The sequence below is a fragment of the Tachypleus tridentatus genome, chromosome 7 (assembly GCF_004210375.1).
Source record: "Tachypleus tridentatus isolate NWPU-2018 chromosome 7, ASM421037v1, whole genome shotgun sequence".
Taxonomy (NCBI): Eukaryota; Metazoa; Arthropoda; class Merostomata; order Xiphosura; family Limulidae; genus Tachypleus; species Tachypleus tridentatus.
The window spans coordinates 111,727,831-111,739,683 of NC_134831.1; positions in this window are offsets into that span (position 1 = coordinate 111,727,831).

Here is an 11,853-nt window from a genome sequence, read left to right on the forward strand (position 1 = left end):
TGGTGTTTGTTATATATTAAGATATACGTTTTCACTTTATCAGAATAGTTAGGTTTCATTGTGGTGTTTGTTATACCAAGATATACATGTTTTCACTTATCAGAATAGTTAGGTTTCATTGTGGTGTTTGTTATACTAAGATATACGTTTTCACCTTATCAGAATAGTTAGGTTTCATTGTGGTGTTTGTTATACCAAGATATACGTTTTCACTTCATCAGAATAGTTAGGTTTCATTGTGGTGTTTGTTATACTAAGATATACGTTTTCACCTTATCAGAATAGTTAGGTTTCATTGTGGTGTTTGTTATACCAAGATATAATGTTTTCACTTTTTTATCAGAATAGTTAGGTTTCATTGTGGTTTTGTTATATAAAGATATACGTTCTCACTTATCAGAATAGTTAGGTTTCATTGTGGTGTTTGTTATACTAAGATATACGTTTTCACTTTATCAGAATAGTTAGGTTTCATTGTGGTGTTTGTTATACTTTATCAGAATATAGGTTTTTTCACTTTTGTCAGAATAGTTAGGTTTCATTGTGGTGTTTGTTGTGGTGTTTGTTAACCAAGATATTTTTTCACTTATCAGAATAGTTAGGTTTCATTGTGGTGTTTGTTATACTAAGATATACGTTTTCACTTATCAGAATAGTTAGGTTTCATTGTGGTGTTTGTTATACTAAGATATACGTTTTCACTTATCAGAATAGTTAGGTTTCATTGTGGTGTTTGTTATACTAAGATATACGTTTTCACTTATCAGAATAGTTAGGTTTCATTGTGGTGTTTGTTATACATGAAGATATACGTTTTCACCCCATCAGAATAGTTAGGTTTCATTGTGGTGTTTGTTATACTAAGATATACGTTTTCACTTATCAGAATAGTTAGGTTTCATTGTGGTGTTTGTTATACTAAGATATACGTTTTCACTTATCAGAATAGTTAGGTTTCATTGTGGTGTTTGTTATATTAAGATATACGTTTTCACCCCATCAGAATAGTTAGGTTTCATTGTGGTGTTTGTTATACCAAGATATACGTTTTCACTTATCAGAATAGTTAGGTTTCATTGTGGTGTTTGATTATACCAAGATATACGTTTTCACTTATCAGAATAGTTAGGTTTCATTGTGGTGTTTGTTATACCTAAGATATACGTTTTCACCTTCATCAGAATAGTTAGGTTTCATTGTGGTGTTTGTTATACCAAGATATACGTTTTCACCCCATCAGAATAGTTAGGTTTCATTGTGGTGTTTGTTATACTAAGATATACATTTTCACTTTATCAGAATAGTTAGGTTTCATTGTGGTGTTTGTTATACCAAGAATATAGGTTCATTGTGGTGTTTGTTATACCACATCAGAATAGTTAGGTTTCATTGTGGTGTTTGTTATACTAAGATATACGTTTTCACTTATCAGAATAGTTAGGTTTCATTGTGGTGTTTGTTATACTAAGATATACGTTTTCACTTATCAGAATAGTTAGGTTTCATTGTGGTGTTTGTTATACTAAGATATACGTTTTCACCCTTATCAGAATAGTTAGGTTTCATTGTGGTGTTTGTTATACTAAGATATACGTTTTCACCCCATCAGAATAGTTAGGTTTCATTGTGGTGTTTGTTATACCAAGATATACGTTTTCACTTATCAGAATAGTTAGGTTTCATTGTGGTGTTTGTTATACTAAGACATACGTTTTCATCTATGAGAATAGTTAGGTTTCATTGTGGTGTTTGTTATACTAAGATATACGTTTTCACTTATCAGAATAGTTAGGTTTCATTGTGGTGTTTGTTATACTAAGATATACGTTTTCACCTATCAGAATAGTTAGGTTTCATTGTGGTGTTTGTTATACTGATATACATTTTCACTTATCAGAATAGTTAGGTTTCATTGTGGTGTTTGTTATACTAAGATATACGTTTTCACTTATCAGAATAGTTAGGTTTCATTGTGGTGTTTGTTATACCAAGATATACGTTTTCACCTTATCAGAATAGTTAGGTTTCATTGTGGTGTTTGTTATACCAAGATATACGTTTTCACTTATCAGAATAGTTAGGTTTCATTGTGGTGTTTGTTATACTAAGATATACGTTTTCACTTATCAGAATAGTTAGGTTTCATTGTGGTGTTTGTTATACTAAGATATACGTTTTCACTTATCAGAATAGTTAGGTTTCATTGTGGTGTTTGTTATACCAAGATATGTTTTCACCCTATCAGAATAGTTAGGTTTCATTGTGGTGTTTGTTATACCAAGATATACGTTTTCACTTATCAGAATAGTTAGGTTTCATTGTGGTGTTTGTTATATACAAGATATACGTTTTCACTTATCAGAATAGTTAGGTTTCATTGTGGTGTTTGTTATACTAAGATATACGTTTTCACTTTATCAGAATAGTTAGGTTTCATTGTGGTGTTTGTTATACCAAGATATGTTTTCACCTATCAGAATAGTTAGGTTTCATTGTGGTGTTTGTTATACTAAGATATACGTTTTCACTTTCATCAGAATAGTTAGGTTTCATTGTGGTGTTTGTTATACCAAGATATACGTTTTCACTTATCAGAATAGTTAGGTTTCATTGTGGTGTTTGTTATAGTAAGATATACGTTTTCACTTATCAGAATAGTTAGGTTTCATTGTGGTGTTTGTTATACCAAGATATACGTTTTCACTTATCAGAATAGTTAGATTTCATTGTGGTGTTTGTTATACTAAGATATACGTTTTCACCTTATCAGAATAGTTAGGTTTCATTGTGGTGTTTGTTATACACAAGATATACGTTTTCACTTATCAGAATAGTTAGGTTTCATTGTGGTGTTTGTTATACTAAGATATACGTTTTCACCAAGATATACCGTTATCAGAATAGTTAGGTTTCATTGTGGTGTTTGTTATACAAGATATACGTTTTCACTTATCAGAATAGTTAGGTTTCATTGTGGTTTTGTTATACTAAGATATACGTTTTCACCCTTATCAGAATAGTTAGGTTTCATTGTGGTGTTTGTTATACTAAGATATACGTTTTCACTTATCAGAATAGTTAGGTTTCATTGTGGTGTTTGTTATATACTAAGATATACGTTTTCACTTATCAGAATAGTTAGGTTTCATTGTGGTGTTTGTTATACTAAAATATATGTTTTCACTTATCAGAGTAGTTAGGTTTAATTGTGGTGTTTGTTATACCAAGATATACGTTTTCACTTATCAGAAGAGTTAGATTTCATTGTGGAGTTTGATATATTAAGATATATATTTTCACTTATCAGAATAGTTAGGTTTCATTGTGGTGTTTGTTATACCAAGATATACGTTTTCACTTATCAGAATAGTTAGGTTTCATTGTGGTGTTTGTTATACTAAGATATACGTTTTCACTTTTAAGAATAGTTAGGTTTAATTGTGATGTTTGTTATAGTAAGATATACGTTTTCACTTCTCAGAATAGTTAGGTTTCATTGTGGTGTTTGTTATACCAAGATATACGTTTTCACTTATCAGAATAGTTAGGTTTCATTGTGGTTTTGTTATACCAAGATATATGTTTTCACTTATCAGAATAGTTAGGTTTCATTGTGGTGTTTGATATACAAGATATACGTTTCACTTATCAGAATAGTTAGGTTTCATTGTGGTGTTTGTTATACTAAGATATACATTTCACCTTATCAGAATAGTTAGGTTTCATTGTGGTGTTTGTTATACTAAGATATACGTTTTCACTTATCAGAATAGTTAGGTTTCATTGTGGTGTTTGTTATACCAAGATATACGTTTTCACCATCAGAATAGTTAGGTTTCATTGTGGTGTTTGTTATACTAAGATATACGTTTTCACCCATCAGAATAGTTAGGTTTCATTGTGGTGTTTGTTATACCAAGATATACGTTTTCACCCCATCAGAATAGTTAGGTTTCATTGTGGTGTTTGTTATACTAAGATATACGTTTTCACTTATCAGAATAGTTAGGTTTCATTGTGGTGTTTGTTATACTAAAATATACGTTTTCACCCCATCAGAATAGTTAGGTTTCATTGTGGTGTTTGTTATACTAAGATATACGTTTTCACTTATCAGAATAGTTAGGTTTCATTGTGGTGTTTGTTATACCAAGATATACGTTTTCACTTTTCATCAGAATAGTTAGGTTTCATTGTGGTGTTTGTTATACTAAGATAAACGTTTTCACCCCATCAGAATAGTTAGGTTTCATTGTGGTGTTTGTTATACTAAGATATACATTTTCACTTATCAGAATAGTTAGGTTTCATTGTGGTGTTTCTTATACCATATATACGTTTCACTTATCAGAATAGTTAGGTTTCATTGTGGTGTTTGATATATTAAGAATATATGTTCACTTATCAGAATAGTTAGGTTTCATTGTGTTGTTTGTTATACTAAGATATATTTTTCACCCCATCAGAATAGTTAGGTTTCATTGTGGTGTTTGTTATACTAAGATATACGTTTTCACTTATCAGAATAGTTAGGTTTCATTGTGGTGTTTTTTATACCAAGATATGTCTTCACTTATCAGAATAGTTAGGTTTCATTGTGGTGTTTGTTATACCAAGATATACGTTTTCACCTTATCAGAATAGTTAGGTTTCATTGTGGTGTTTGTTATACTAAGATATACGTTTTCACCCTTATCAGAATAGTTAGGTTTCATTGTGGTGTTTGATATATTAAGATATACGTTTTCACTTATCAGAATAGTTACGTTTCATTGTGGTGTTTGTTATATTAAGATATACATTTTCACTCAATCAGAATAGTTAGGTTTCATTGTGGTGTTTGTTATACTAAGATATGTTTTCACTTTATCAGAATAGTTAGGTTTCATTGTGGTGTTTGTTATACTAAGATATACGTTTTCACCCCTTCAGAATAGTTAGGTTTCATTGTGGTGTTTGTTATACTAAGATATACGTTTTCACTTTCCAATAGTTAGGTTTCATTGTGGTGTTTGTTATACTAAGACATACGTTTTCACCCATCAGAATAGTTAGGTTTCATTGTGGTGTTTGTTATACCAAGATATACGTTTTCACTTATCAGAATAGTTAGGTTTCATTGTGGTGTTTGTTATACCAAGATATACGTTTTCACTTATCAGAATAGTTACGTATTATTGTGGTGTTTGTTATACTAAAATATACGTTTTCACTTATCAGAATAGTTAGGTTTCATTGTGGTGTTTGTTATACTAAGATATACGTTTTCACTTTATCAGAATAGTTAGGTTTCATTGTGGTGTTTGTTATACCAAGATATACGTTTTCACTTATCAGAATAGTTAGGTTTCATTGTGGTGTTTGTTATACTAAGATAAACGTTTTCACTTATCAGAATAGTTAAGTTTCATTGTGGTGATTGATATACGTAAGATATACATTTTCACTTATCAGAATAGTTAGGTTTCATTGTGGTGGTGTTATGATATACATTTTGACTTATCAGAATAGTTAGATTTCATTGTGGTGTTTGATATATTAAGTAATATATGTTCACTTATCAGAATAGTTAGGTTTCATTGTGTTGTTTGTTATACTAAGATATATTTTCACCCTTATCAGAATAGTTAGGTTTCATTGTGGTGTTTGTTATACTAAGATATACGTTTTCACTTATCAGAATAGTTAGGTTTCATTGTGGTGTTTTTTATACCAAGATATGTTTTCACTTATCAGAATAGTTAGGTTTAATTGTGGTGTTTGTTATACTAAGATATACGTTTTCACCTTATTAGAATAGTTAGGTTTCATTTGTGTTTGTTATACTAAGATATACGTTTTCACTCTATCAGAATAGTTAGGTTTCATTGTGGTGTTTGATATATTAAGATATACGTTTTCACCCCATCAGAATAGTTAGGTTTCATTGTGGTGTTTGTTATACTAAGATATACGTTTTCACCCCATCAGAATAGTTAGGTTTCATTGTGGTGTTTGTTATACCAAGATATACGTTTTCACTTATCAGAATAGTTAGGTTTCATTGTGGTGTTTGTTATACCAAGATATACGTTTCACCCTATCAGAATAGTTAGGTTTCATTGTGGTGTTTGTTATACCAAGATATACATTTCATTTATCAGAATAGTTAGGTTTCATTGTGGTGTTTGTTATACTAAGATATACGTTTTCACCCCATCAGAATAGTTAGGTTTCATTGTGGTGTTTGTTATACCAAGATATACGTTTTCACCTTATCAGAATAGTTAGGTTTCATTGTGGTGTTTGTTATACTAAGATATACGTTTTCACCCCATCAGAATAGTTAGGTTTCATTGTGGTGTTTGATATACTAAGATATACGTTTTCACCCCATCAGAATAGTTAGGTTTCATTGTGGTGTTTGTTATACTAAGATATACGTTTTCACTTATCAGAATAGTTAGGTTTCATTGTGGTGTTTGTTATACTAAGATATACGTTTTCACCTTATCAGAATAGTTAGGTTTCATTGTGGTGTTTGTTATACCAAGATATACATTTCTACTTTATCAGAATAGTTAGGTTTCATTGTGGTGTTTGTTATACCAAGATATACGTTTTCACTTATCAGAATAGTTAGGTTTCATTGTGGTGTTTGTTATACTAAGATATGTTTTTCCTTATCAGAATAGTTAGGTTTCATTGTGGTGTTTGTTATACTAAGATATACGTTTTCACTTATCAGAATAGTTAGGTTTCATTGTGGTGTTTGATATATTAATCAGAATAGTTAGGTTTCATTGTGGTGTTTGTTATACTAAGATATACGTTTTCACTTATCAGAATAGTTAGGTTTCATTGTGGTGTTTGTTATACTAAGATATACGTTTTCACTTTATCAGAATAGTTAGGTTTCATTGTGGTGTTTATATATACATTTCACCCTTATCAGAATAGTTAGGTTTCATTGTGGTGTTTGTTATACTAAAATATACGTTTTCACTTTTCATCAGAATAGTTAGGTTTCATTGTGGCGTTTGTTGTACTAAGATATATGTTTTCACTAATGAGAATAGTTAGGTTTTATTTTGGTGTTTGATATACATTTTCACTTAACAGAATAGTTAGGTTTTATTGTGTTGTTTGTTATACTAAGATATACATTTTCACCTTATCAGAATAGTTAGGTTTCATTGTGGTGTTTGTTATACTAAGATATACGTTTTCACCCCATCAGAATAGTTAGGTTTCATTGTGGTGTTTGTTATACTAAGATATACGTTTTCACTTATCAGAATAGTTAGGTTTCATTGTGGTGTTTGTTATACTAAGATATACATTTTCACTTATCAGAATAGTTAGGTTTCATTGTGGTGTTTGTTATACCAAGATATACGTTTTCACTTATCAGAATAGTTAGGTTCTATTGTGGTGTTTGTTATACTAAGATATACGTTTTCACTTATCAGAATAGTTAGGTTTCATTGTGGTGTTTGTTATACTAAGATATACGTTTTCACCTTATCAGAATAGTTAGGTTTCATTGTGGTGTTTGTTATACTAAGATATACGTTTTCACCTATCAGAATAGTTAGGTTTTATTGTGGTGTTTGTTATACTAAGATATATGTTTTCACCTATCAGAATAGTTAGGTTTCATTGTGGTGTTTGTTATACTAAGATATACGTTTTCACTTCATCAGAATAGTTAGGTTTCATTGTGGTGTTTGTTATACCAAGATATACGTTTTCACTTATCAGAATAGTTAGGTTTCATTGTGGTGTTTGTTATACCAAGATATACGTTTTCACTTATCAGAATAGTTAGGTTTCATTGTGGTGTTTGTTATACTAAGATATACGTTTTCACTTTCATCAGAATAGTTAGGTTTTTTGTGGTGTTTGTTATACCAAGATATACGTTTTCATTTATCAGAATAGTTAGGTTTCATTGTGGTGTTTGTTATACTAAGATATGTTTTTTCACCTTATCAGAATAGTTAGGTTTCATTGTGGTGTTTGTTATACCAAGATATGTTTTCACTTATCAGAATAGTTAGGTTTCATTGTGGTGTTTGTTATACTAAGATATACGTTTTCACTTATCAGAATAGTTAGGTTTCATTGTGGTGTTTGTTATACCAAGATATACATTTTCACTTATCAGAATAGTTAGGTTTCATTGTGGTGTTTGTTATACTAAGATATGTTTTCACTTATCAGAATAGTTAGGTTTCATTGTGGTGTTTGTTATACTAAGATATATGTTTTCACTTTATCAGAATAGTTAGGTTTCATTGTGGTGTTTGTTATACTAAGATATACGTTTTCACTTTTCAGAATAGTTAGGTTTCATTGTGGTGTTTGTTATACTAAGATATACGTTTTCACCCTATCAGAATAGTTAGGTTTCATTGTGGTGTTTGTTATACCAAGATATACGTTTTCACTTATATCAGAATAGTTAGGTTTCATTGTGGTGTTTGTTATACCAAGATATACGTTTTCACTTATCAGAATAGTTAGGTTTCATTGTGGTGTTTGTTATACTAAGATATACGTTTTCACCTTATCAGAATAGTTAGGTTTCATTGTGGTGTTTGTTAAGATACTAAGATATACGTTTTCACTTTCAGAATAGTTAGGTTTCATTGTGGTGTTTGTTATACCAAGATATACGTTTTCACTTTATCAGAATAGTTAGGTTTCATTGTGGTGTTTGATATAGTAAGATATACATTTTCACCCCATCAGAATAGTTAGGTTTCATTGTGGTGTTTGATATACATTTTGACTTATCAGAATAGTTAGATTTCATTGTGGTGTTTGATATATTAAGATATACATTTTCACCTTATCAGAATAGTTAGGTTTCATTGTGGTGTTTGTTATACTAAGATATACATTTTCACCAATCAGAATAGTTAGGTTTCATTGTGGTGTTTGTTATACCAAGATATACGAATTTAGGTTTCATTGTTATAAGAATAGTTTTCACTTATCAGAATAGTTAGGTTTCATTGTGGTGTTTGTTATACCAAGATATACGTTTTCACCCCATCAGAATAGTTAGGTTTCATTGTGGTGTTTGTTATACTAAGATATACGTTTTCACTTATCAGAATAGTTAGGTTTCATTGTGGTGTTTGTTATACTAAGATATACGTTTTCACTTATCAGAATAGTTAGGTTTCATTGTGGTGTTTGTTATACCAAGATATACGTTTTCACCCTATCAGAATAGTTAGGTTTCATTGTGGTGTTTGTTATACCAAGATATATTTCATTTATCAGAATAGTTAGGTTTCATTGTGGTGTTTGTTATACTAAGATATATGAATTTCACCTATCAGAATAGTTAGGTTTCATTGTGGTGTTTGATATACATTTTCACCCCATCAGAATAGTTAGGTTTCATTGTGGTGTTTGTTATACTAAGATATACGTTTCTGCTTATCAGAATAGTTAGGTTTCATTGTGGTGTTTGATATATTAAGATATACGTTTTCACTTATCAGAATAGTTAGGTTTCATTGTGGTGTTTGTAATACCAAGATATACGTTTTCACCTTATCAGAATAGTTAGGTTTCATTGTGGTGTTTGATATACATTTTTTCACTTATCAGAATAGTTACGTTTTATTGTGGTGTTTGTTATACCAAGATATACGTTTTCACTTATCAGAATAGTTAGATTTCATTGTGGTGTTTGTTATACTAAGATATACGTTTTCACTTATCAGAATAGTTAGGTTTCATTGTGGTGTTTGATATACCAAGATATACGTTTTCACCTTATCCCAGAATAGTTAGGTTTCATTGTGGTGTTTGTTATACCAAGATAAACGTTTTACTTTTCAGAATAGTTAGGTTTCATTGTGGTGTTTGTTATACTAAGATATACGTTTTCACCTATCAGAATAGTTAGGTTTCATATCAGAATAGTTAGGTTTCATTGTGTTGTTTGTTATACTAAGATATATTTTCACCCCATCAGAATAGTTAGGTTTCATTGTGGTGTTTGTTATACTAAGATATACGTTTTCACCTATCAGAATAGTTAGGTTTCATTGTGGTGTTTGTTATACCAAGATATACGTTTTCACCCCATCAGAATAGTTAGGTTTCATTGTGGTGTTTGTTATACTAAGATATACGTTTTCACCCCATCAGAATAGTTAGGTTTCATTGTGGTGTTTGTTATACTAAGATATACATTTTCACCCAACCAGAATAGTTAGGTTTCATTGTGGTGTTTGTTATACCAAGATATACGTTTTACTTTATCAGAATAGTTAGGTTTCATTGTGGTGTTTGTTATACTACTAAGATATACGTTTTCACTTATCACCTTTCAGAATAGTTAGGTTTCATTGTGGTGTTTGTTATACTAAGATATACGTTTTCACTTATCAGAATAGTTAGGTTTCATTGTGGTGTTTGTTATACTAAGATATACGTTTTCACTTATCAGAATAGTTAGGTTTCATTGTGGTGTTTGATATACTAAGATATACATTTTCACCTTATCAGAATAGTTAGGTTTCATTGTGGTGTTTGTTATACCAAGATACATTTTCACTTATCAGAATAGTTAGGTTTCATTGTGGTGTTTGATATACTAAGATATACATGTTCACTTATCAGAATAGTTAGGTTTCATTGTGGTGTTTGTTATACTAAGATATATTTTTTCACCTTATCAGAATAGTTAGGTTTCATTGTGGTGTTTGTTATACCAAGATATACGTTTTACTTATAAGAATAGTTAGGTTTCATTGTGGTGTTTTTTACACCAAGATATGTCTTCCCTTATCAGAATAGTTAGGTTTAATTGTGGTGTTTGTTATACCAAGATATACGTTTTCACTTATTAGAATAGTTAGGTTTCATTTTGTAGTTTGTTATATTAAGATATATGTTTTCACTTAACAGAATAGTTAGGATTTATTGTGGTGTTTGATATATTAAGATATACGTTTTAACTTATCAGAATAGTTAGGTTTCATTGTGGTGTTTTTATACCAAGATATACATTTTCACTCATCAGAATAGTTAGGTTTCATTGTGGTGTTTGTTATACCAAGATATGTTTTCACCCTATCAGAATAGTTAGTTTCATTGTGGTGTTTGTTATACTAAGATATACGTTTTCACCTTATCAGAATAGTTAGGTTTCATTGTGGTGTTTGTTATACCAAGATATACGTTTTCACCTTATCAGAATAGTTAGGTTTCATTGTGGTGTTTGTTATACTAAGATATACGTTTTCACCCCATCAGAATAGTTAGGTTTCATTGTGGTGTTTGTTATACTAAGATATACGTTTTCACTTATCAGAATAGTTAGGTTTCATTGTGGTGTTTGTTATACTAAGATATACGTTTTCACTTATCAGAATAGTTAGGTTTCATTGTGGTGTTTGTTATACTAAGATATACGTTTTCACCCTATCAGAATAGTTAGGTTTCATTGTGGTGTTTGTTATACCAAGATATACGTTTTCACTTATCAGAATAGTTAGGTTTCATTGTGGTGTTTGTTATACTAAGATATACGTTTTCACTTATCAGAATAGTTAGGTTTCATTGTGGTGTTTGTTATACCAAGATATACGTTTTCACCCCATCAGAATAGTTAGGTTTCATTGTGGTGTTTGTTATACCAAGATATACGTTTTCACCCCATCAGAATAGTTAGGTTTCATTGTGGTGTTTGTTATACCAAGATATACGTTTTCACCTTATCAGAATAGTTAGGTTTCATTGTGGTGTTTGTTATACTAAGATATACATTTTCACCCCATCAGAATAGTTAGGTTTCATTGTGGTGTTTGTTATACCAAGATATACGTTTTCACTTATCAGAAT